At 41.8% G+C, this 27,524-nt stretch overlaps 1 protein-coding gene across 10 annotated transcripts in view; it reads right to left on the reverse strand.

The window, feature by feature from the left end:
• PLCB4 (phospholipase C beta 4) overlaps positions 1–27,524 on the reverse strand; it is a 399,612-nt gene that overhangs the window by 308,639 nt on the left and 63,449 nt on the right. For 5 of the 10 annotated variants that reach the window (XM_077115557.1, XM_077115640.1, XM_077115513.1 and 2 more), the window contains exon 3: positions 20,728–20,828. The exons of the other annotated variants lie outside the window; for them this stretch is intronic. The gene's annotated coding sequence lies outside the window, so the exon portion shown is untranslated. The remainder of the gene's footprint in view (positions 1–20,727; positions 20,829–27,524) is intronic. 10 annotated transcript variants of the gene reach the window in all.

Below are 27,524 nucleotides of genomic sequence, written 5' to 3' on the forward strand. Positions count from 1 at the left end.
CTGACTTTTCCCCCAGTCCCGCTTCAAACATCCAGTTACACAGAAACTTATTTGTTTAGGCTTTTTCCTCTGGGAAATCCAGAAATTAAATCACCTCACCAGCAAGGGCCAGGAAAACAAATCATTTGTGTTGTGGCTGAGCCATAAGGCTCACACTGTCAACATGAGCGAGTCTGCACAGCTTCGCTCTCACAAAGCCATTTGGGGGAAGATTTTTACGGCAACAGCTGAAATGTTTCTACCAAAACAACACCTACACTTTGCTAGAGTTATTTTCTGCAGAGAAGGCTTCCCCTACTGCTGCTGCGCTTGTTAAATGTGTGGCTAAAAGCATAGGCTCCTAGGGAATCTGGCAGGCCCAGCAAGAGAAATTCTCTGGCACTTCCTGGCTGGTGGACCTTGTTATAGGTCACTTAACCTCTCTGAGCCTCATGTCCTCATCCTAAAACAGGAGTCTCGGCACATTAGAGACATGTCCTGAGGACAGAGGAGACAACGTATGCTTAGCACGGGAACTACATCATTAGTGTTCAAAAACTGGAGGCTATAGTAATTGGTATCAAATTTGATGTGAAATACTTCGACTAACAAAAGATACAGAAACCAGGGGAACAAAGGAGCTATGTCCCCTTTTTTTCTTCCAAACAAAAGGTCTCACATATTTATTACTGAACGAAATTATTTATGCAGAAGCATAAAAACAAAGAAAAACCAGGTTTTTCCCAAATAAAATAAATCCAACGCTCTAGAAAGAGTGACTTTTTCAACTTGAAGGTGCTTGTGAATCGGTACAGATCATCACGGTTGCCATCACAGGTGATGCCTTACAGACCCAGCTTGGTTCTTCCTCAATGTCTCCTCTTGGAGCTGTACCTGATTTTATTCGAAACCACTGATGAATGACACGATTCTGTCTTTGTTTCTTAGCTAGCAATTGCTTGATTCTACAAGTCTTATGAGAAGCCATGGTGCGGCTGGCAGTCAAACGCACACACAACGATGGTAGATGAAGGGAAAGAACCATATCTACTTTTAACATGGATATAAAAGTTCAAATGTGCTTAACAGTACATGTGTAGAAGACACAGAAACTTACTTATCCACAAACCACTTAGAATGCTTTTCCTCAACTCTTTAGGATAGGGTTATGGACTGGAAGTCGGCAAAAACTCTCTGTATTGCTAAACCAGATAGCAAAGTCCATGTACTGGAACATCTCTGTTGCGTTCATTAGCAATGATAACTGGTATTTACTGAGCATTCTCCACCAAGCAGTGCCCTTCTCACGGACCGCCTTCATTCGCCTTTCACAACTGCACGCCTGCAGGTATGTGTGGACACTGACAGGCGGCCCAGACCCCAGTTCAGGACTGAAGAATGCATTCTTCAGCGGCGTCACGTGTTGCCTGAGCAAAGCCCCCAGCGGTCAGTCTGCTGTCCACACAGCAGACTGGAAAAAGCTAACTAGATGCAAAGTAAGGGCTCCAAGAAAAGGGACTCTCAATAAACTGACAGTGGTCAGAATCACCAACAAAGAGAAACATCTCTAGGGTTTTCAAACCAAAGGACTGGTTACAGAAGTGACAGAAAGACAGAGGGACCAGTGCAGCAGCCCAAAGATGAGCAACCACGGGGAGCTGCGAGCTTCAGCCAAGGCAAGAGGAACAATGGAAGGAAGTGGTGTCATCAGAGCCCAGAGGCTAGGACCAACTGGCAGAAGGGGATTAAGGAGAAACCGGGAGGCTGGCTGGGGCAGAAGCCATGGAAAAGATACAGCTGCTCCTAGAGATACCTAGGAAAGCAGAGAGAAGCAGGGAAAACTACCCGGGTCTCCCCCCTCCCCTGGCCCCCAATCTTCTATCAGTGCTTCCCACTGGTCAGATCTACCTGGAGTGGGAGATATAACCAAGTGGGAGAAGGTCACAGAATGGATCTAAGAACAAATCCGTATTTGAGCAACCCCCAAATAGAGCTGATTAACTGAAAATGAGGAAGTACAGAGGGAAAATTCTGAAAATAAAATACAAGAATTAAAAGAGCAGATCTGTCTGTAGCAATTTACTTTAAGGGCAGACAGCTCTATGTACCCCAGCAACCCCCTAAGCAAATAAGAACAGTGACAACACCTTCCATTTTCAGGCTCTTTAAAAGGCACACATTAGTGTATCACAGTTCAATAACTAATGGCTAAATGATGAGGCTGAAAAGTTTCAATTATTCACTGTTTAGTAAATCAAGCATATACACACACACACAGCATTTTGAAAGCATTACCATCATAAAAATGCCTAGTTTATTTGATAGTGCTGAAATGGGTTGAGTTTCCTTATCTGAAAATTTTTACTTATGTAGAACACATTATTTTCCACCACAGTCGGCGCCATTAGGTATTACTGTAGTGTCTATTCCGGAAGGCTAGATCTACGTCTAGTCTTTATCTGCTGTTTGACAAGGTAGGAGTTAGAATACAAATTCTTTCCCTGCTTCTCAGAATTTCTCTGCTGACTTCTCTACGCAGCAGAAATTATTGGGGGTGGGGCTGAAAATAAAAACGTTACCATGGATCTCAAGTCATACTGGACATTCAGCAATCATTCATGTTTAACTGTCCTTACACTTTGCTCTTCCAAAGACACAAGCAAGACAGGACTACTCTCAAGTTTTCCTATTTTAAAATTATTTCTATTACAGCCCCTCCAGGAAAAAATGCAATTTGTTCATATATGAAGACCTGAAATACATTTCAGTTCACTCCACCTCCCAACAACTTTGCTGGTAGCTAGCTGTGAGGATTTAGGCAGACCAATTAACCTCTCTGGGCCTCTGTTTCCTCATTTGCAATATGACTCAACAAAACCTAGATGATGGCCACAATCTTTCATCTCTGGAATGGAATCATTCCATAGAAAGCTAATAAAAGCCTTCAGAAACAGATGCAGAACCAGATGAACTCACTCTTACTTGACATCACCCAAACATCTATGTGTGAAATTGCTTATCAGAATTAAAAGTACAGACTGTGGTCATGGCATAAAGTCAAGTCTGACCTCATTCCTTTATTCTCAGTTGAACGTGATCTCACCCAGCAATTCTAGGGTAGTCTGATTGCAAAAATGGCCCCGATTCTTCACCCCTCCCTGTATCAACATCTGGTGCCGTGCGGGTGATTTTGCAGTGCCCTCCCACTACCAGGAGAGAGGCCACCTGACTTCCTTTGGACAATGGGATGCGAGCAACACAATGCAAGCAAATGTCTGAAAAGTGCTTGCGCAACTGGACTTGCTCTCACTGTTACTCCTTCTGCTACGGCCAAGGAAAGCTGAAAGGTAAAGCACGCATGAGGATGAGCGACACGGATAACAGAGATGAATCATTCCAGTCTTTCCAGCTCTCCAGTCATCCCAGATCAGCCAACAAGCCAACAGCGAGCTGACCCCCGAGACGTGTGAGCAGAGATCAGAGAGCCATGGCCCTAACCTTTAGAACACCACAGAAACATGCTGAGATCAGATGGAATCAGCCAAGCCCAGACCAAGATCAGGAAAACCCCAGAGATCTATACACAAATGAAACCATTTCTATTATTGTATTCTACTGGGGCTTTTCTGTCTGCTTGTGAGGCAGCATTGCTGTGTCAATAGATAACTGCTACACGTTCCTTGGAATACTAGTCCTCAGCCAGACTGTAATGACTATTTCCAAAGCAAAGGTTTCTTAAGCAGTGAAAGAAGTTTAGGAAAAGCTGCATACCTTACATTTCTCTTAGAGTCACAATACACGATAGTGTTCCTAATAGTCTAAGAAGTCCCAAAGTAAATGTGTCTATTTAACTTTGTCTAACCTGTATTTTACCCAACATTTTTCATCACAGCACCCCAAGTATGATTTCCTATTCAAATTCTTCCCGAGCCTTAGACCCCAGGTCTGGGTTGAGCCGCTATCAAACCTTCTTGCTAGTTAGGCCATGTATTTTATTTCTATTTCCAGGACAGTTAACAGGCTCAAAATGAAAAGAAAAAATTTAAAATCACTTTAACATCATGAATGCTTAAATTGCTTCTAACCAAAGTTGAACTGTCTTTAGAAGTAAAAGCGAATACGGCACAGACATCTGACCTATACATAATCTTTGTCTAATTTCAACTTTATTATCAATACTCTAATAATAGTGTAACAATGACTTTGCCATCGTCCTCCTCAACATTCTTCAGTGGTTCCCCATTGCTACCTTCTTTCCCTGGTTTACAAGCCTTTGATGATCTGGCCCCAGCTTCCTTATCCATTTTACCATCCGATCCTCTCCCCTGCCTACACCTCCTTTCCACCCTACTCCTATCCTGGGTGTACATCTATCCACGCTGAATTGACTTCCATTCCATCAAATAGGCTGCGAGCTCTGAAACTCCTGAGTTTGGTGACATTTGATGGGAACTTGAATTACGCAGCTTTGAAATAATATAAGAGCGGTACTATGGTCTCACATTAATTCGAATCAGTGTGAAGTCCCCCAAGATATTGCAATTTTGCAGGCATTGTAGTTTAGAAGCGGGCTGGGCCGAGCGAACGCTAAACTCTGTTTTCAGAGTGGCCACAGGGTGGCGCCATACTAGCTGGTAAATGGGAACCCACCATCTTTCGTCAGTATTAGCCTTCAATTGTGGGAGTTCTGAATTTGCAAGGACTTCAGAAATACAATTTCATGTAAAATGTGACCTTTAGAACGTGGGGTTTCTTCTGCTGGAAACCCTTCCTCACCTCCTCACCACACTCAACCCCTAACATATACAAAGCTCATCTAGCTAACTTCAGCACGCCCCTCAGGAATCAGCTGAGTCAGCACCACTTCCTGGAAGCCTTCCTGAAGACCCCAAGACTAGGTTGAATGATCTCCCCTGTGATTGAATTTTTTTTCCCGATTTTAACATTTTCTCACTATATATGTTATCACTTGGTCTAGATTCTTTGATGGGAGGGATACCACGTTACTCATACTTTAGGTCCAGAGACGATTGTATTAGGTAAATGGGTGGATGGATGGATGGATGGATGGATGGATAGGAGAGAAGAAGGAAGGGAGGGAGGGAGGGTGGAAGGAAGGAAGGAAGGAAGGGGAAATGAACAATGATAAGCCCTTGAATACATGACTCATTCGTGCTGCATATCAACACCACTCTCCCCCCTTATCCTCTCCCCTGCTCACCCTCAAGGAAAGCTAACTATAAGCACTAGGCAACTGCAGTGGGGGGCGGAGGGGTGAAGAAGACAAAAAAGAGCCTTGTTTATCCTATGAGCTGGATAAGCGCGATCATCGTGGATTTAGAATTAACGTAGACCTACATTTTTTGAAGCAAGGGCCTTTATCAAAAATATGAAAGAACACTGAGACAAAAAAAAAAAGTAGGACACAGCAGTGTCTTTCTTTTCCTAACCAGAGAAAATCTGCTATAGATATATAATTTTTTATTTTTTGGAGAAAAACATTTTAACTCATTTGTTGCAAGTGATGGAGTCACTCCAAGAACTGTGCTATGTAATGAGTATGACCTCTTTGATGGAGCAAACAAAGATGCAGTGAAGGACTTTCTTTCCGGCTCAATGGATTCGAATTTCCTGCTTCCCATCACAAAAACTCACCAGGGAAATGTTTTCCTTCTCATTCACGTTTAACCTGAACATAAAGTTCACTATCTCGATTTCCCCATGAGTTGCACTGAAATGAGTAGCAAACACAACGGAGACATTTTAAAACCAGAAAAAAAGCCTTGTCTCGCTGTTTCTTCTCACGTGCCTTTTGACCCCTAAATGAACCCCTGATATGCCTTGGGCACTTCTAAGGAAGAGCCAGGAGAACAGCCCTGCCACAGATTTAAAGGCCCTTCCGGCTGACAGCACGCAGCCGTCTTGGGGGATGTCACATGGCACATCTTTTGGCTGTGTGTGTATACAGCCTTGTTCTCCGGGATTTAATTTTATTTTAACTTTTCTCTGACCCCAAGGCATGATGTTTGAAGACAAGGGCTACACAGTACTTCCACAAGCCAGAAAACTCCAGAACAGCTTTCTATGGATTATTTTAACCTAAAGATAAGCACAGGCATAATCTGCTGCTGACATTTTTCAGGGCCCCTTGTGCCATGTCCCCTACTGTCTGTAATCTCTTTAAAAGCTCCACCTAAAAATATAAATGAGCAGCTGTCCATCTAGCCATGTCACCCACAAAACATGGCAGTGTTGGTGGCAGGGGACATTGGGGCAGGGTCTCCCAAACATCAGCTTTAAAGCGATGGGATAGCCCAGCTTCTCTGAGCAGCTCTGTCTTTTGTAAATGTGCTCAACTTTTCTCAAGAATTCCTTTCTGCCTCCTACAGCTTGTTTTCCACATGCATTCTTTCAAAAGACATCTGCATCCCTTGGGAAGAGATAAAAGTGATACCAAATAAAACAAAAGGCAAATTTCAGAGGAACTTAAGCAAATGCTCCCCCCCACCAGAAATAGTAATTTTTTTTGCTTTGTTCTTCCCTTTCTCTCTTTCAGACCCCTACAAAGCTGAAGCCCTCTAGTTCACCAAGGAAGGAAGCCATGGCAAGATTCCTTTTGCAGAAGGGAGACGGGTTAGTTACCCTGAGTGCCATGACCCGTGGCGCCGGGACTCCTGCAAAGCACAGCAGACCCGCCCCCTTAACCCCCCTCCACCCCCCGGTTCTTGCCAGTGCCGTTCCTTAATTGGCCATGAGCAGTTACATTCAGCCCCAGCAATTTCTGTACCCTGTATAGTATAATCTCCTAAAACATCAGCTGAGAGTTTAGAGGCCAAATTTTTAAATAGCAACCAATTAATAATTGTAATAATAAAGAGAGAATCGCCAAACTGCTGCATGAATTCTGAAACCCAGAAAGGAGGATCAGGTTAAATGAAGCTAAACTATGCTTCCACCACCCCCTGCTTGGATTCTTTTTCAACGCTTCATTTAGTCATGGAAGCTTCTGGAACCAGAGAAGAGGAGACATTAGGATTTCATATTTCAGGTCCTATGTATTTATTTAAATAAACTGTATTGAAATTAATGCCGACTGAGCACTGACAATGCTTGGCTGTAAAGACAGAAATTTTCTGTGGCTGCCATCAAGGAAGTCAGGCAACAAGCCGCTTCCAACAGAACGCGTTCATTCACTCCACAAATGTTGGCTGAGGGCCTGGCACTGTTCCAGGCATGGGAAGCTGCAGTGAAGAACAGAAATCTCTGCCCTCATAGACCGCCCCACTCTGAACGGGGAGTCTGACAATACACAGACAGGTAAATGGTCTGGTCTAAGGCTATGGGGGGGAAATGGCTAAAGCAGGAGAGAAGACATTTTGGGGTGGGGGTGACCGTTTAACAGGACAGTCTTGGAAGATCCCCAAAGGACAAAGACTGGAAGAAGGTGAGGGACCAAGTCCCGAGGAATTGGGAGGAAGAGCTTAGCAGGCAAAGAGAGCAGGTGCAAAGGCCCTGGGGGAGGCATACCTAGCCTTCTGAGGAACAGATGTTGGCAAGAGCGGCTGGCACGTAGCAACAAGGATGAGAATTGTAACAGATGAAGGCAGAGATAAAACAGAGGGGATCCTGCCAGGCCCCTAACCTAAGGCCATTCTAAGGGTTGGGCTTATCCTTTCAAAGAGGTGGGATGCCCCTGAACGCTGTGAGGAGAGCAACTTGATCTGCCCTAACATTTTCAAAGGCTCCCCCCAGCTGTGGTGCTAGGAACAGACTACAGGCAGGTGAGGGTGAGAAAGGAGCCCAGCTAGAAGGCTATTACAGAATCTGGTAGAGGGGGGACTGGACCATGAAGGTAGAGTACACTCACTAAACTTGGGATGTGTGTTGAATGTAGAGCCGAAAGAATTCCTGATGCATTCGATGTTAGTAGCTGAAGGTAGAGAGTCTTAAAAAAAAAAAAAAAACCTGCTTAAAATATCCAATAAAACTCCGAATTTGTGTTCGCTGTTTTTGAAGTTTTCACTGTTAAACCAAAAGCTTCTGATGATGCTACAATTTATTTCTACAGCCTTTATCTTTCAGTTGACCCACAGATATGTGCCACTGCTTCTAAGATGGTTCACTCCTCTGGCCCATTCAACCTTAGCATGCGTTTCCATTCCCAACCTGGCTACTGGGGGTTCTGGAATTAATTTTCCATTCACCCAGGGTCAAGATTTCCTTTGCTTCTTCCCGCTCTGCTTTCTATGCTGTGACTCCAGATATGGAAATCCACCAGTTCTTACTCTGAACCCTATTTTGTGCACTTGTCTCCTTCTCCTACTGCACCCCTCTGGTGTGAGCAGGACAAATCTCCCAGGAAATAAGGGCTCCCTCCACATGTGACACGAGGTCCTAATGAAAGGGTCAGACAAGGAGGGGCCTGATGGGATCTGAACTGGGCTGGAGGAGTTAGCGCCAGGGGTGTTTATAAGAGGAGGCCAAAAGTGGGCTAAGGCTTCATGGAAGAGTAAATTTAGGAAAAGGATTGACAGAAGGGAGAAGGGAAAGTGCCAGCTAGGTGGAGAAAGCACCAGCTAGCTCCAGTCTCTCTCTCATCAAAACCACCTTGCCAGTTGCCACCAAAATTAAGTTCCAAAACATAGGTTGTATGAAGTGACTGTCGCCGCTTGCAAGCGTTCGACTTTTGCACACCTGCCTCTAAGCTCGCTCCTTCTACTCTCTAACCTTCCACCACTCCCCAGAATATACTCCACTGTGTCGAAGGCTTGCCAGGGATTCTGCTCATACTCACACTTGCTTTCACACACATGGAGCATGAATCATTTTCTGGATGGTATCAACTTCAGGTCATATACTAACTTCTATGCTTTTACACCCTCCATTGAGACACATTTGTATAACTAAGTTATTTCAGTGAAATAAATGAACTGAACCCAATAATGTCTTCCATCTTTATCTTAACCTCTAAAAGCAGGAAACTGAAAAACCCTGGAATTCAAAGGATATTGAAAAATCAGATTCTTTGAATAAAACAGAGTCTGTTATTTCTTATTTCATCTTTCTGCTTCCCTTCTGCCACTTTGGTTTTTTTAGAAAAATATTGTGCCACAGAAGAATTAGACAGAAAATTACGGTTAGGGTTTTCTCACGGAGACTATGCTTTCAGGCACATCTCAAGTCACGATCTAATGAACCTCTGGCTTTTCAGTCCAACAAGTGACTTGTTTCATGGGAGAATAAACATGAACGGAATGAGGAGTCTGGTCCCAAAGCTACAAAGTTTGGCCATTGCTGAGATCTCTGGGTATAGATCTGGGACCACTGGGTGGTGGATGCAAAAAGGAAAAAAAAAATGGCTTTTAATTGAGGGTTTATGGTCTATCTCCATAGGAGCTCCTGTCCACCTCAGCAACTGCCACATGGTCCCACCAGAACCTTCTCAGTAGCAGGTCTTTAGGGATCCACAGTAGCTAGCATGAGCCATGTACCCCATGATCACAGCGAGGAAGACAGAAACATTCCTTTGCCTTCCAGGCGTAGACAAATAGGGATCAAGTAGCCAAACAGGTATGAAATTACAGATTGTGATTCGTGCAATGAAGGGAGTGGAAATGCAACAGGAGATGGGACTTAATCAGAGAGTTCCATGTCTCCCTTGGGAGGTGATATTTGAGCAGCGATCTGAAGAGTAAGGTAGACGTTACCTGATGGATGGGTGCTGCGAGAGAGAAGACAGACAGTCTTCTTCTTGTTAGGGGCGCTACAGAAGGCATGGAGCAGGAAGGGGAGTGGTGCGTGAGGAACTTTGTAAAAAAAGTGAAGCTAGAGAATGAGGTAGAGAATGGGTAAGAAGAGGTGATAAAGTTAGGCAACAGGTAGGTTGAGCAGAGCTTTGTGGATTGTAGGAAGGAAACTCATCTCTAGTCTCAGAGGAATGGGCAGGCACTGAGAGTTCCTCCAAATAACCCTCAGGGCACGATGTTCTCTACTCATCTGCTACTGGCTACTCTGACCACGGTTGCCTTGAGAAAACCCATCCTCCTCAAACCCTCAATGAAAATCCTCAGTAGCACAAGACTTGGCCCTCTCAACCACAGATGACTGTCCCAAAATAGCCAGTCCACCACCTGGCCAGCAACCAATATGAGTATCGCTTTGGGAACATTTGAACCAAATGACAGAGGCTACAGACCATTGGTGAGGAACACTGAACAAAAAGTTTCCATGAAGAGTTGGGGCTGGAGGGCAGGCTGGGTGGTATGGCAAAAAAAAAAATGCGGTTGTACACTGTCACTCTTTTTACTAAGAGGTCACGTCTATTCCTCCTCTCCTGGAAGTTGGGCTTGTAACTGCTTTAACTAACAGAGTTGGGACTTCTGAGCTGGCCTTAAGAAAGCTGGGGAAGTCTAAAGAAGGCTGGGAACGTCTACTTCCACCAGTGTGTAATGCCCCCTTTTTGGACTCCAGCACCCATGCTGTGAGAAGCCTACGCCACAAGACAGGGGGTGGAGGAACAGGGAAAAGAAGAGGAGTGCTCTATCTGACCTCTTAGCTATCTCCTCTCCTAGAGCTAGCTTCAACTGCCCACTACATGAGTCAGTCTTCTTGGGCATTCCAGCTCCTTTAAGCCCCCAGATTCCAGCAGCCCAGGATAATGCCATATGGAGCAGAACTGCCCCGCTGAGCCCATGGGTCCACAGACTCCTGAGAGGTACCAATGGCTGCTGTTGTTTTAAGTCAGTTTGTTTTGGGGTCATTTGTTATACAGCAATAGGTAACCAAAACAGAAATAGAGCAAGGTAACAAATAAGAATAAGGAAAGAACAGAGCAGGTATGCAAAAGGAAGCACAGACACAGCCCCCTACGTGACAAGCTTACATCTGGACTTTCTCACTCTAATTCCATGCAAACCCTCTGGGTTTTGTTCCTGTCCTTGTGATCTATGAGGCCCCTGTTTCTTGACAATAAATTAGGCTTTAATATGAACTGGCTTAAGAGGTTTCTGTTCTCTTCAACCACAAAGGCTCTGACTATGATACCTATGTATTATAGCCACAATTTTGCTCATGCCTCTGAAAAGGAACTTCTGTTTATCAAAGTGTCTAAGTGTCCTCTTTGGTAAGCAGCACCCACATGCTCAGCATGTCAATATAGTAATGACAGTACAGACTTTACCAACAGCCTCTCTAAGAATATCAAGATTCTATTCCTGCAAGTTTAGGGGCTACAGTAATTAGAAGGATTAATGCACAGGTCTGTTAAGATAGGGCTATCAGACATGTTCTACTAAGCAGGTGATTGAGAAATACAGATGCTAGCATCATCATCAATAACTGAAAAGGCAATCGCCATATTTCCAAGCAATCTATCATATGTCTGTTTTTTAGAAAATTAGGAGGCAATTCTGTAGTGATGAATGTGGTACAAGTGCTTTCACAGTCTGAGTGAAAGCAGGTGTTGAGAGAAGATACTGAGTGGTGCCTCTCCCTATTTTGAGATGCTCGTGTATTAAAAACATGCACTGCTCAGTATTTAGAGCATTTGCTACAAGAGCTCTAGCCATATGTTTCTTGTTAAATGTCTAGAGATTCTTAAAGACATTGTTTTTGTTTTGCTTTGTTGACACTCCTAATAACGTTAGCAAGTATGTGCTGTCTGTGTGGATGACAGTAAGTGACAATGAGTGTTAAGGATTAGATCACTCTTCTGTCTTTTGGCCCCAAGTTCAGGCAGTCCTCCAAAGGCCACCGAGAGTTTGGCTAAATCCTATGCCTCGCTGATTCTCCAACCCACCAGGAAAGTCCACACCTTCGGTCATGCCCTATTCTCACCACACCACCCGCCCCCCCCCCTGCCCTTTTCTGCCTCAAATACTCATTATCATTCTTCAAAGCCCAACTAGAAGGCACCTGATATGAAGCATTGCCTGTCACTCACCAAGCCCCTTGCCTGTCTTTGGTAGATGCGACTTCTCCCTCATCTAGGTGTATATACTACATTGTATATGTCTAAAATACTTAACATATTTTTCATGATTGCTTGTTTGAACTTCTCCTCTCCCAATGACACTGTGATTTACCTGAAAGCAGTGATCAAATACCATTCATTGTTGAATCTGCCGTGATGGCTCTGTAAATATATGTTGAATGAATGCTTTCAGTTACTATAGTGCCTTATTCTAAGCAGCCTGAAATGAATTTCACACCAGCCTAAAAAAACACTCTCAAAATTGGATTATAACCCATTAAAGAGATAAGAAATGCATAAGAGGCAAAGATTTAAGTGTCTAAAATTATGATACGTTTCTGAAATTTCCAGATGGATGGATTCATTGCATCCTTCTGTTACTCTGATTTACATAATATTCCATTAAAATTAACTGTGTACATGGGCATAATAGGACAGAGCTTATAAGTTCAATTCAGTACTTAAAAAGAAATACCCAAAGAGAAAAAAATCCTAAAACATTACCAATATACGGCCAAAGGCACCTCCCCCACCTCCAAAGATGTCTTCTTCAATAAATGTCCCTTCCTATTTAAGGTTTAAATATTATTTATGTTTCATTACCTTTTATTTTCATGATGTTTCCAGTTGTTTATTTCCTCCAAGTTCTGTCTAGAGAGCAAACTCCTCAAAGATGGCGCCTCAGACCAGGTCACAAGCAAGCATCAGATGGAACAGTCATATGGGGCAACTAAGGAAGTTTAGTAAGGGGTTATTTACCAGGGAGGGAGCAGATGTTTATGCCTCCATAAAAGAAACATTCAAATCTTAACCCATGTTCCTGTGGCTGTGAATTCATTTGTAAACAGGATCTTTTGAAGATGCTGTTAGTTAAGGTGAGCTCCAATTGAATCAGGGTGGGTCTTAATCCCTATGGCTGGAAGCCTTACAAAGAGAGAAATTCGAATGCAATTAACCATCAGAACACCAAAGTCAGAAGAAGCTAGAAATGGAAGCGAAAGAGGAGAGAGAAATCTCTGTATGCCAGAGGACTACCCTCACAAGAATGCAGCCAACCCAGGAGAAACCATGGCCTTGATGATGTCTTGGTTTGGGGCTTCTAGCCTTCAATACTGTGACACAATAAATGCTTGTGGTTTAAGCCAACCCATTTGTGGTATTCGTCAGAGCAGCTCTAGGCAACTAAGACAGTGGGGATAAGTGAAACCAACCAGAGCTGGTACCCTAGGACTGAAGGGACAAGAGGAAAGAGTGGCCAGAACCCAGAAAAAGTAGCCATAGCTCTACTGCAAAGGGGCTCCTCACAGAATCTGTGGCTTCCAGCAGTGTTAGAGAGACAACCCACAGCACCAGGGCAGGAAGAGGTGGGGGGATTGACACCCTGTCCTCACCGTCTTGCTCCCTCTAATCTCTTGCTAGAGACTTCCACTGCCAGAACCCAATCAGAAGAGAGGGAAAGGAAGCCTAGGATGCAGCAATAAAAATTCAGCCTGTAAGACAACCTAGGCTAGAAAACATGGCTAGTGGACCTGGAGGGGCACAGGGATGCTATTATATTTCTTATTTATTTCTCAGTCTTACCCTTCCCATAATAGTGTGCTGGGCGTACAGATGGAAAGAATACAAAAGAACCAAGGCAAGGTGTTGATGCAGAATCACACTGTGTAGGGGACTGCTCCACTTACATTCACACTCTTGTTTTTCTGAGTGGGCGCATGCAGGGGTTGCCAGTGATCTACCCATCATCCCTGCACATTCCCTCTGCACTCAGTTCCCTTGCACACTCAAGGGGCCTTATTCGAGGAACTAGCCAAGACTCTCTGACCATGGACTTTCAGCTGCAGATGTGGCTAGGAGTCAAGACCCCAAAGAGGCTCTCAAATAGTGACATGGGCTTTAATAAAGAAAAAGCCTAGCTCCTCAGCCATTCAGTGGGACAACTACAAAGCATGTTCTCTGCAGTCCCTAAAAGGTCTCCACCTGGAAGGAGCCTCACTTGTCCTTACCTCACTTCTCCAATGTGTTTCCTGGTACCACCTCCTAAATATGCTACTTGCACTCCCATCCTTGCCTCAGGTTTGCTGCTTCGGGAGTAGCCAATCTAAGATGATGCATAACAACATCCCACCACTCTGGAAATAGTCTCATCATAAACAGCTCATGTGTGTGCATGTGTGTAGGGGTGTGTGCATGTGTGTCTGTGTGTGTGTGTGTTACAAACTGTGCGTACCAATTTTACCTTGCACCACAGTAAAAATGCACCATACTTGGAGTCAAAAAGTTTGACTTCTAGCCCCCATGTTGGCATGTGACTTGCTCTTGCCAAGACCTCAATTTCCCCATCTGTCAAATAAACTTGGATAAGAGAACCTCAAGTTTCTTGTCCAGCTTTGGAGTTTGCTAAAAATTTATAATACCAGTTAAAAGGGTCAAACATCATGTAGTTCAATACTGGGACTGACACTCACTCCACTCTTTGGAGTGTTTTTTTAAACTCAAATGATTCAGAAAAAGCATAAAACACTTTTGTATCACCATAAAAAAATGTCCTTCAGAAATTAATGAAGAATTACACCTAGCAACCAAATAGTTATTAGACATTATTTCCAATCAGAGTCCCCAAATTTTAAAAGATATTGCCTGCTAAAAGTATAAAACAGCTTAGAGACAACATAAATATAATAAATTGTTTTAACACTCATAAATCTTTTATAAATATCAACTGGCTATACTTTTATTCCAATACAGGATACACCTATACAAAAATCAAGATTGGAAATGTCTTATAAATTAATATCCTCAAGAAAGAAAATATTCTGAGACCTGCTTTGTAGTTCTGGCTCTGTCGTAACTCCACGTGTCTCTCTGGGCAAGTCATTTCTGTCCCTGATTCCCCACCTTAACACAACGCTCCAAGAGAAGTGGACTTAGGGCTTTTCATTAACATTGATCAACGGCTGAATTAAAGAATTGCCTTGAACCTTAGCTTTATTAAACAGGAAAGAAAAAGTGGGATGTCTGCACTATCCATATCATCGTGACAATCTCTCCCAACTCTAATATTCTCTCTTGAAATGAAAAAGAATTGAGTGACTCAAAATTCTACAGCTTAAAATTATTATCTTCCTCTCTTGAAAGCTATTGCTTTCTTCCAAGAGCATCCACTCTACAGCAGTGCTTACCTACTCAGCAGCAAAAGCATTCTGATTCCAACTAAACTGACTCGTAAAAAGAAAAAAAATAATGCTTGACATGTAATGCCAGGGAATGAATGAGAGAGGCCCATATTCTAGCTCTCATGTTTAAAATAATGGCAAAACTCATTCTAACCACTAGGCATGGCAAGACACTTCTGAGGGGTGATCGAGACAAGATTTAGAAAGAGATAAGCAGCAAGCAAAAGGCACATGGGGGCAGAGAGAGAGCAGAGAAGGATATGGGAGAAGAGAATTAGGAGGGATCTGAAAGTTCTTTCACTTCTCTTTCATAACTTGCACATTCACAACAACTGTACCACCTATTACAAGATGAAAGCCCTAAAGTAACAATGTGCTCCTTGGAAGGGTTTTTTGGGGACCATGGAGACCCTTCCTACTTTTTCTCTTAAATTCAAAGAATTCAGACTATGTGGGTATTGGAAACAGGAGAGGCATGACAAGAAACAAGAGGAAAGTTCTAATTCTGTATCTTTACGGGCACACTATCTAAAAAATGGTTTCCTTCCAACTTCCTCCAACAGGAAGAAGGAGCAACTGCTTGTCCATGATATTCCATGTGGGTTTCGGGGTCAAGAGGGAGGAGGAAAGGACAAGTAAAGCTACACAATGTTATTTACCAAAAAGTTACATGTTAAATTACAAAACTGAACAAAGTTATAAGTATTAATTTATTATTTGTACTAAAATGATAAAATTATCAAGTAATATTAAATTACCAAAAAAGCGAATACAAAATTACTTGGAAAATGTTAACATGAATAACTATAATCAACATAATGGTCTGTAGCAGTGGCTCACAAAGTTGGTTTTGCAAAAGAATCACTTGGGAAACCATTAAAAATTCTGAAGCTAAGGAGCCAAGGGCACACCCAAGACCAAATAAATTATAGTCTCTGGGGTTGGACAGGGGCAACGATACATTTTTAAGCAGCCCAGGTGAGGGTGGAGGTGGGGATGGGGTGGTCGATATTGTGCTAAATTAATGTTAAAATCCTTCCTGCGCCCTGGTCCTTGTGATTGGACATCTGGGGTACAGAGCTCTGTCTCCCCACTCCTTGGGTGTCTAAGGGTCTCTGCTTCTTCAAGCCCACCTGGAAGCTGATACTGAGGCTGCTAAGAGGGTTAAGTGGCAAAGAAGCCTGGGAAGAGGCACCTGGAAGTGGAGTAACATCAAAACTGGGTACAGAAGAAGAAAGTGGCATCCAGAGTTATTCCTTTCACAGGAATAATTCGTTGATATACTCTGGGCAGAGCATGGGTGTCCATCAGCACAACCAGCTTTAGCCCTTGTTCAGTACTGGTCTCATTCAAGCCTCCATCCATTCATTCACTCAAACACTTACTAAATATGCGGCCTGGTCCTAACTCACCTTGCACTCACAAATTTGTAGAGCAAATAGATTGTAAAAAGCAATTGCAAGGGGAAAAGAAGTGTAACAAATGAGGTATCAGTGGCTGAGAGAAATCAAATAGAGCCAAGAGGCTACTCTGGAGGTCACTCTTACACAAGCTTCAGTTAGACACTGCTACCTACCGTAGCTTGCCAACCCCAAGCAAAACCATTCCAGCCAATCCCAGGGTGTTATATAAGATTCTACAAAGGTTCCATGCAGTAGGGTCACTTTCCAGAAACCTAAAACCTCCACATGGGTCCCTGGATCACATAAGTCCTGAAATCTGGAGGGCCCAGCCTCTCCAGAACATCAGTTCCATCTCCCTATCCTATACTATCTTCAGCCCCTTCCAACATGAAAAAGCTAGAATGGCCGTAGCCCAAATACCCCTAAAGAGTGGGAGAGAAAGATCAAAGGTGATGGTGGAATTACACAGACGGAAGGGATTAAAAATGAGTATGACTACTGAATCATTATATTGATATTTCTTTTAATCTCCAGTACCTTAGAGCTTCTAGAAGAAAAACTTAAAAATTGTAGAACTGTAACCCATACCAAACTCTGAAATCTGCTCTACAACTAATCGTTGAAATGTACTTTGAAATAAATTGCTTTTTTGTAAAAAAATAATAATAATAATAATAATAAATAAGAGGGAAAACAGTAACTGCAGCTCAGGCTGATGAGAAAAAGTGGAAATGTGGGCAAAGCTTGGTGTCAGGATACACAGGGAATGACTGTCTCTGGGGAAAGGGTATTATAGACTAGGAAATGGCACAAGCAAAAGGTCCAGAGGGGTGAGACAATCTGAAAACAGGAAGGGGTCTAGTACTGCAGAAGGCACTGCAGGATGTGATCAGAAAGGGCTGCAACAGCTGGGAGGCTGGGCCTTCCCCTGGGGCACAGTTTCTCAGCAGCAACATTACCGTTCTTTGGGTTGGATAAGTCTTCGTTAGGGAGGACGTCCCTGTGCAACGTAGGAACTTAAGCAGCATGCTTGCCTTCTGCTCACTAAGCCCCTCACATCATTACAGTAAAAAAAAATGTCTTCAGTCATGGGCAAATATCTCCCTGGGAGCAAAATTTCCCCTCCTTGCCAACCACTGCCCTAAGGCAGCATGAAACTACTTTAGGGTCCTGATCAAGTGGAAATTAAGTGAAAAATTTGCCATAGAATTACCATATAATCCACCCAGCGATGCGACTTCTAGTTCTATACCCAAAAGAACTGAGGGCACAGAGTCAATCAGGTTCACGGCAGTGTTCAGAGCAGCATCATTCACAAGCCAAAAGGTGGAAGCAACCCAAGTGTTCATCAACAGATGACCGGAAAAACAAAAGGAGGTACTAAAGTACCATGGAATATTATTCAGCTGTAAGAAAGAAGGAAGCTCTGATATATGCAAAATATGGATGAACTCTAAAGACATCATGTTGAATGAAATAAGCCAGACACAGAAGGGCAGATTTGGATAATTTTACTAGCATGAAATAAGTACAGTATGCAAATTCATAGGTATAGAGAGTATCAGGGATGGGGGACGTGGGGGGAATAAGAAGTTAATACTCAATGGGTACAGAGTTTCTGCTTTGGGTGATGGAAAAGTTTTGATAATAGATGGTGGTGATGGTAGCCCAACCCTGTGAACATAATTAAGGCCACTGAACCATATGCTTGAAAATCATTAAAATGGGAAATTTTATGTTGTATATATGTTACCACAATAAAAAAAAAAAAGAGTCTCTTAGAAAACACAATCTGATAGCAACGTGATGAATGAAATAGAGTGGTGGAGCCCTGCAAACTATAATTTCAATATAAGTGTCTACGTACCTATGTCTATGCTTCTAAACCCTACTTTTATAAAGATATCACAGAGTTCACACTCTCAACTGTCGATAATTTACTAATAATTTACTAATTTATACAGTAGGGTTTCAAGGAAGAATCAAGTACAGAATTTGCAGTGCATGATTAAAAGACTAATTACTTCCAAAGGGGCCATCCTTAAGTATACCCTTTTAGAAAATAAAAATATGACATGCATGACACTCCATTGCAAAGGCAGAAGCAACGATCTCACAATCTCACTGCTGAGCAGACACACACACACACTTGCTCACTGTGCTACTAACAGCACTGTAGCATCATGAAATCCAGTCTTCTAGGAATATACAAGGTGTCTTGGTAGAACATGCTCCTCTGCCCACTTCTTCTGAACCAGGACACTGTATCACTTATCTACTGCTGTGGAGCCAACCATTGTAACATTTAGTGGCTGAAAACAATGATGATTTATTATTTCTCATGACACCCTGTGACTGAATAATACAAATGAATATATTTTGAAGAACCAGTTACAATCCTAACATTTTGTGTTTTTAGATTTTATGCATTGAAGACCAAGAAAAATCACGTTAAAAGTCATATGTAAAGTTATAATTTGTTTTAGTTGACCCAGAAGTTCACTTCAAGATTGTTTCAATGCATACTGTTGATTATTTTAATACTATTGCACATAATATAAAATACTATGAACTATGGATATGCATGCCCCAGAGAGGAAAGGCATTTCCGTGATGTTAACTTTCTACAGAGCAGTGGACACAAGCCTCAGAGTGACAGCCGGCACCCAGGAAAACCCAATGTTTCAGACTAATGTGGTTTATCTTATAGGTGTGTGCACTGCTTTCCAAATGACCTACACATGGACGTGACCAATGTTCCAGTCTCTTGGATGAAGGATGACCTTGAACCAGGTGAACTAAGCCTGGGATGAGCTCCAGATGGATCTGACATGTCTCAAACAACAGCGACTATGAAAGATTAAATTGGGCCTCTCACTATCCAGGGATGGACCAGAAGACTCCAAACTCACAGAGAATCTTTTTATTAGAATTAGAAATAAAATGCATTTGTAGGCCGTTTTTTAAAGCAGTTCTAATCATTTTTTTTTCTTGGTGAGTGAAGTGCAAGAATAGCATCTAGAACTGTGCTGGGCTCAAAAACTATTTGTCAGACGAATACAACATAACCTAACAGGACAGGAGAAAGTGGCCTGGGAGATCTACTCCAATGATCTCTTCCATGTTTTTGGTAAAAAATGGTGGAGGAAAGGAGGTGTAGAGTGTTGGGAGCTAACCCTGAGCTTTCACATGAATAAAAGTTTCTCCTGCCACTAAAAAAAAATCTAATATGGATCTATTCCAATACTCTCGTTTTATGAATAAGAAAAGAGACCCAGTAGCTGAATAACTAAACTAAGGTCCTACATGAAGAGTGATAATGTCACAACTATAATTTAAGTCCAAAAAGAAATATTAGAATATACATCATTTACACGTTTATTTTTTTGTCATCAAGGACCTTGAAAAAATTGCTCCTTGCACCTTTTAATCAAACACCATCACATACCTTAGATAAAAGACTCCCCACCCCCCTGGACCAGCTTAGCCAACAAAATGAACTTTGCCAATTTATTTAGGGATAATAGCATTTTTCATTTATTTGGACATCTTTTTGTATTATAGGTTTTATTACCTAATTTGGTTGCCATAGGATCAGTAAAATAAAAACCCTAAAAGTCATTTAGTCAAGGATTAATAACCTGAGATTCATGGAACACCAAGAAATATCACAAATATAATCATAGGTTCTATAAATTTGGGTGGGGAAAAATAATGACACTATTATTTTTACTAACCTCTAGCTAAAGTTTACCATTTCCTCCAACTATGAATATAAATTTAAAACCACAGTAGTATTAGCAGCACCAGTGACTTAGTATTTAAGGGAAATTTAAGGTATTTTCATATCACATTACAATTGCTGCAGAAGTTGGATATTGCAAAACATCGTTTGTGGTCGTCAGTAGAAATTGTAATAATTATAATGGGCAGGAGAAGAGGAAAGAAGGCTGGGTATCTACTGGTCCCAGGTTGGGTGTCTACGGGTTCCCATTACAAGGCTAATAATAATAATATAGTTCTCACTTATGGAGCATGAATGTCAGATTACTGATCTAAGCAATTTACATCTATTACCTCGTTCAGTCTCCCAAATATCCCTTGATGGTATAATTACAAGCCCAATTTCACAGATGAGGAAACTGGGGCAGAGTAAGGTTAAATAAGTAGCTCAAGGTCACACAGACAAAGCTCTTACCTGCCCAGTGCACCGGAAGGAGCCAAACTCATTCCTTCATCTCCCAGGCAAGTAAGCTGCAGGTCGGAGAGGTTAGGTGACAGCTGACTATCAGTGAGGACCTAAAGTAAAATCAGAATTCAGAGCTCAAATTCTAGGAGACTGCCTGGTACTAGCTTTACTTTAGATTTTTAGGACAGAGGGAGGGAGGAAGGGAGGAGAGAGGAAAAGAGGGACAGAGAAAAGGGGAAAGGGGGTGAAGATGCATAGACAAAACATTTGTAAATCAACTGATCAGTCTATAAATGAATAGAAAGTTGAACAGATAGAGAAAAGAACTGATCATTCTCCTAAGTATCCTCTAATTTAATTTAATTTCGGCTGGCGGTGATTTGCCAGCTAAGAGGTCCACGTTTAAAGGAAAGCAAAAGGCTGATAAGGTAAGCTGCCTTCCCAGGAAATCCTCAGAGGTTGCTTTTCACAAAGAGTTGACATTATTTCCTCAGTTTCAATCAGTTCTCCTATGTTATGATGGATGTAATGAATATAGTGTTGTGTTAGCAATAAGAAACAACGACTAAGTTTGCTTTGGCTTTATATGAATGTCTTACTTAAGTCATCACAACTTCAATTTTTCCTACTAAGAAAAAGGTTATTTTTTTCCCCCAAAACAGTTGCCATTGTGCAATTTCAACATAGAGTTCCAACCTCCAGCATATGAGAGCAGATAAGTTGCTCCTAATTTAAGGAACGAGACTATGCACAAACATCATTCATAGGTTTCATGGGAAAACAATCTGAACTTAAAGAAAACATCTGCTGTGATACTCTTGCAATGACTTTAAGGGGGAAACACTTGCAGTTAACATTGCTTTCTATTTTCTGGAGCCAAAACTGCTTTCTACTTTAAAAGTTATTCATTTGCTATAATTGGCTAGACGATACATCAATTAAAATGATTTATCTTTCAAACCCAAAGAAAGAAGCTGTAAGCAGGCGTTCTGAAGTGTGCATGCATTTCCTCCTACCAAATCTACTTTGTTGTCATACAGATGGTTACAGATTTATTTTTAGTTTGGGCAGGATGCTAGTTAGCTGCAGTCTTGAGAAGTGTACACCATTTGCACTTTGTGATCACAAGTCTAGGACTTACTTGCTGTGGTTTTGCACTGGTTGCCTTAAACAGGGTCAGCATATAAATAAAACTAACTGGGCACTACATTAACAACTCCCAAAGATCAATGACAGTTCACCCCTCACTGGACGTCAGAGACCCCCAGACACTGAAGCAGATCTCTGATTTATACCCCTGGCTGCATTTTCATTTTGAGTTGCAACTCTGGTATAGCAAATTCAATCTGTTTCAAAGCTTATTGCTAAATAGACAATTTCATATTAAAAATATAAAACACAGGGTGGGGCAACGGTGGCTCAGTGGCAGAATTCTCACCTGCCATGCCAGAGACCAGGGTTTGAGTCCCAGAGTCTGCCCATGCCAAAAAAAACACACAGAGAATGTCAAAATGAACCAAAAACAACAAACTGCATGCAACCAAGACCAGCCCCAGAGACCAAACATGGTAGCAAGAAACAAGCATCTACACACAGGAAACAACTATCTTAACTAACTGGAAATTTAACTGTTTGTAGAAACACTTTTCTTCTTTCTTTGGGATCTAGCTTCCTGCATGATAACTAGATCAGGAGAATAATGAGATAGTGAAAAGTGTAAAGGACACTTTGAAAATATATGTTTACAACGTTAAGACAAAGTTCAAACTGAGCGTAGAGGCTCAATTTTCTTCCTGAACATCTGGCTTGATGGAGTGGGAAGGCAGATGTACTCCACTAAGAATCTTCCACAAATATCTAAATGTCACTGATGCTCTCCAACAATAGAACATTTCTAGGTGTAAATAGTGAATCATGTTGTACTTTTGCAACGCTCATAGTTTGGGTTACCCTGAAGCACGCCTGTGGCAGACTGGACATGCTCTTATAGACTGGACATGCTCTTAGTCTCAGACATCTTCTGAGACTTCGTCCACCTTCTGGTGGGTGTGGATCACTGGAAAAAGAGCTCTTCATGATATTACTTCAGTTGAGGTATGGCTCAACTGGATCCAGTTGGGTTTTAATCTGGATTTCTTGAGTCCTTCATAAGCAGAGTCAAAGTCAGACAGAGAGAGAAGCCATAGGAGTAGCCAGAAGCTGGAAGTCATCAAAACCCGGGAGTGAAAAGAGAAGAGACCACCATGTGCACTGCCATCTGATGGAAAAGTCAAGGGACCCCCAAGTTTTCCCACTAGTCAAAAGATACTGCCAGCCAGAAGATATCGACCCCAAAAGGAAGAAAGCCTACTAGCCTCCAAAACCGTGAACCAATATGTACATGTTGTGAAGCCAACTCATTTTTAGCAGCTGGGAAACAAAGAATACCGTGCGTCAAGGATTTGAGAACAGAAGGTTCCTTGGGAGGTGACCCCAGGGAACACCAGTAGGGGAGTACGGAATTGAGACAGGGAGGGGACGGCAGCCCGTAGAGGGTGTGTTATCATTTGTTACCACTACAGGTGAGGGAAGTGTAATCCCCATGGGGGAATCTGGAGGACTGTGTGGAATACATTTCTCTGAGTTATCCCACCCGAGAGGCAAGGGAGCTGGGTGGTTATATACCAATTCCCACCCCAGTGAGGGAGGAGAGGGCACTGATTCCACAGCCCACACTCCAGCAGAGTAGACACCCAGAGAACACCCTCACCTAAGGAGACGCAGGTGAGGCAGGTGGAAATTGGGCATAAAAAATGGTAAGAACCAAGGGTGACATGGGCAGGGGACCCCAAGGGCTTACTCTACCAACTTACTCAGAGACGAACCCATTCTCCCCTGTAACAAGCACACATGAACTCAAATTCAAAGAGATAAGGTCAGGCTAAAAAGGCTCAAGGTCAACCATCATAGAGATTTGGGGGTGGAGGGGTGGATGACTATTCTATTTTTAAAGTAGCATCTCTCCAGTTTTTTCTGATTATAAGAATAATGTATGATCTGGGATAAAAATCTTAAAAAGATGACATAAAAGCCAAAAGAAGAAAATTTAAATCATCTGTATCCACATCGCCTGAACAGCTCACTCAGGATGAGCAGCATTGAAAGCCAAGTGCCCAAAGGACACACATGGAAATCAGCCAGCCTGTGCCCCCACCACCTCACAGGGCCAGTGGGCTTGTGCTCCAGAGAGAGGTGGGCGTCCAGACCCTCTACATCTCGTTCTCTTTACAGGTAAAGGGCGGGCTCTGTGCCCGTGTCTCTGAACACCTTACTACTCAAGGTATGGTCCATGAGCCAGTAGCACTTACTAGAAATGAAGAGTCTCAGGCCCCACCCCAGACCTGCTGGATCAGAACCCGCATTTTTAACAAGATGCCTAGGTGACTGATGTGCATGTCAGAGTCTGGGAAGCACTGACCTGACACAGCCCTGCATCTTGTGTCTATGATTTCTGAAAGTGTTATAGCTGTTAAGCCGCTAGTGGAAACTTCCATTCACTTTCCCAGATAATCCCCCATCTTTAAATAAGGTAATATATACATATCATCTGGCATACAGCAGATGCCATATAAATGCTTGCCAATATAGTTAATATGAGTTTTACATATAATGTCATCTGAAAGCAAACCAGTGGAAGGTGGCAGCAAACTAGGACAATTTCAACTAAAATAAAATCTGTCATAAGGCAAACTGAAAGAACACAATAGTTTTCTCTCAAGATTGACTGTTTCTTTTGTAATACAGCTTGACAGTCATAGATTTTTTTCAGACCTCAAAAAAATAAGAAAATGAAATGACATGTTGAAACTTGCCCTGATTCCCTTGCATTTCCATAGCGGCTGGTTTGTTTTGCTTAATGTCTTTTTTTTCTTCTTTGATGCATGCCAGCTTTTAAGCAACAAATAGGACTTTGTTTCACAATGATGCAATTACAATTAAGTGCTTTAGCCCTCTCATCCACAATGAGAATCTGATTTCCAAAACAAAATATAAAATTCATCACGGTGCAGTTTTTAGATCTAAGGAATGCCAGCTACTTTTGCTGGGGTTTGAAACTGAAAATACAGAGGGAAGAATGAAGGGGGTGGGGAAAGGAAAACATATTGAGTTATGAAGTAGCCATATAATTTTAATCTTAGCACATAACAGAAGACTTAATATATGACTATACTTTGATTCAACAATTCCACTTCAAGTTATTTTATCCTAAGGAGGTAAAAAATGATTTATCTTCAGAGAATGATATTCCTCACAGCCTAGCTTATAATAGCAATTTACAAAAAAAAAAAAAGCAGTTTACAGTATTGGATTAGTTCAATAAATCTCATTCATTCATATCACAATATAGTATGCCATTCACAAAGACCCTTGCATAGAAGTATATTTAATGACACAGCAAATTGTTCAGGCCGTATTTTTCAATTTAAAAATACAGGTTATAAAAGAGAATGCATAATATGATCTCATTACTATTGCACCTTTATACAGACGGGCAGATACACACACACACACACACACAATATCTTATTTTCTCTGCTTGGTACACTCTACCCCCAGCTAACTGCTGGTCCCCCTCGTCCTTCAAGCCCCTGTTCACATGTCACAGCAAATACACATACACACATGGCACACATAGAGATGCTCAGAGACACACATACACCTCACACACACAGCACACATGGAGATGCCCACACACACACACCTCACACATACACACAGCACAAATGGAGATGCTCACACACACACACACACACACACACACACACTACACGCCCTTTCCTGGTCCTCATTCCCAGCACTCACCATCACCAGGCCAGCAGAGGAGCGACCTGCATCATTGCCCACTCCCCCACTAGAACAAAGGAGACAAGAGGAAAGGGAAGGGTATTCTGCTCAGTGCTGGGCCCCCAGGCTTCCCACTAGGCCTGGTGCAGAGCAGACAAGCAATAAATAATACCTGAAAAAAAAAGTGAAGACTGGATATAAGTATATGTGCGTATGTATGCAGAGAAAAAAAAGAAACTAGAAGGCATCCCTCAATATAAGTAATAGCAGCTATGGCTGGGTGGCGAGAATACACACGCCTTTTATTTTCCTCTTTATTCTGTCTATGGTTTCCAAATTTCATATAGCGTACGTTCTCTAAAAAGAATAAAGGATATTATCCCTTTTCATACATGTCTATGTAACTTTGTGTGCATATATATTCACACTTACTAATAAGATTATTCTTTCACTTCCCCATACTGCCAAGTTAGACATTTGAGAAACTGAGGTACTAGTTTCCTCTCCACATCAAGAGGAGAAAAATGAAAGATGGGACAACTGATTAAAAAATATACATGCACAATGAATCCATTTCTGCTTCTTACCAGCACACATCCATCAAGTCACATGCCAAGCCCATGAAATCAAAAGGTATAATCCTTAATAAGCCATTCCTCATTTCATTAAAAATAAGGTTTTATGAACTATATTGCTGCATTTTGCAATTATGGTAGAAAATGACAATTTTGCAGAAATCACAATATGTGTTCTATTGTTTTCATTTTACTATATTAAACCAATGATTGCTCCAGGAGGTAAAGTTGGATCAGGTGTTCTCACTGGTCTGAAAGCAAAACTGTCATCAAGAGACACGTTGGCAAATGGATGAGCCAGGAGCATCAGATGCGATCAAATTAATGGAGGTAGTCTTAGCATTAGAAAGCAGCTGTTCAGAGAGGCTTAAGTTTTAGCATATTTACAGGGCAATCTCCAATGTTTCTATTTTATGTTTTTTACAAATCATATAAAACTTCATAATAGATCAGCTTAAAAATCCAATCCAAGGTATATAAAAAAAAATTGTCCATTTCAAAGGTGATACTTGTCAACTAACTGCAATATGGAGTTGCCATAAAAAATATAGGTCTCAAAATGAAGTAGAATGTTGTATTATTGCTGTCGTTTCAGAAAAAGAAGGAATAGGAAAACCCCTACCCGGGGAAATGTCAGGGGAGGCTGTGAACTGGTGACAGTACTGAAATCCCCTGTGTTCTTCTAGTACTTGAGACCCCACAGTGGCCCTCTGCAAGGCTCTTCTTTCCTTACTTTACTTGGTTCTTACATATTTCCTTTCATTCAGTATTGGAAAAGTATCACATGACTCTTCCATAAAAGAAGTCTTTTCGTTGTTTATTTGCCTTAATCCACCAAACCCTTCTATGTTTTTAACTCTAAACTAGCATACTTTAATTTTATAAATGGCTTTTTCCTTTACTCTAAACCAGGGGTTGCCAAACCCCATAGCCCACAGGCCAAATACAACCTGGCCCACCATCTCTTTCTTTAACTTTTCCACCATCTCTTTTGTATTGCCCTTAAGCCAAGATTGGCTTTAGTTTTTATATTTTATATTAAATGGGAAAACAAAACAAAAGAAGAAGAATATTTTGTGAAACATGATAACTATATAAAATTCAAATTTCACCATCCATAAATAAAGGTTTTGGAACACAGCCACAGCCTGCTATTGTGCACCAACACTGAAGAGTCAGAAGAGAAATTGTAGAGATCACAGAGCCAAACTATTTACTTTCTGTCTTTTACAGAAAAAGTTTGCCAAATGTTTTAGTCTATGTGATAGGTATAGACAATGTAGACTCTTCTTATAATGCTTTATGTATAATTCTTGAAAAAGAATGGGTAAGTTATGTAGGGAAATCTACCATGGTGTATTATTACCTACCTACCTAGGTAATAATAGGTAGGTAATAATACCTAAG

The sequence above is a fragment of the Tamandua tetradactyla genome, chromosome 1 (genome assembly GCF_023851605.1).
Source record: "Tamandua tetradactyla isolate mTamTet1 chromosome 1, mTamTet1.pri, whole genome shotgun sequence".
In the NCBI taxonomy this organism is placed as follows: Eukaryota; Metazoa; Chordata; class Mammalia; order Pilosa; family Myrmecophagidae; genus Tamandua; species Tamandua tetradactyla.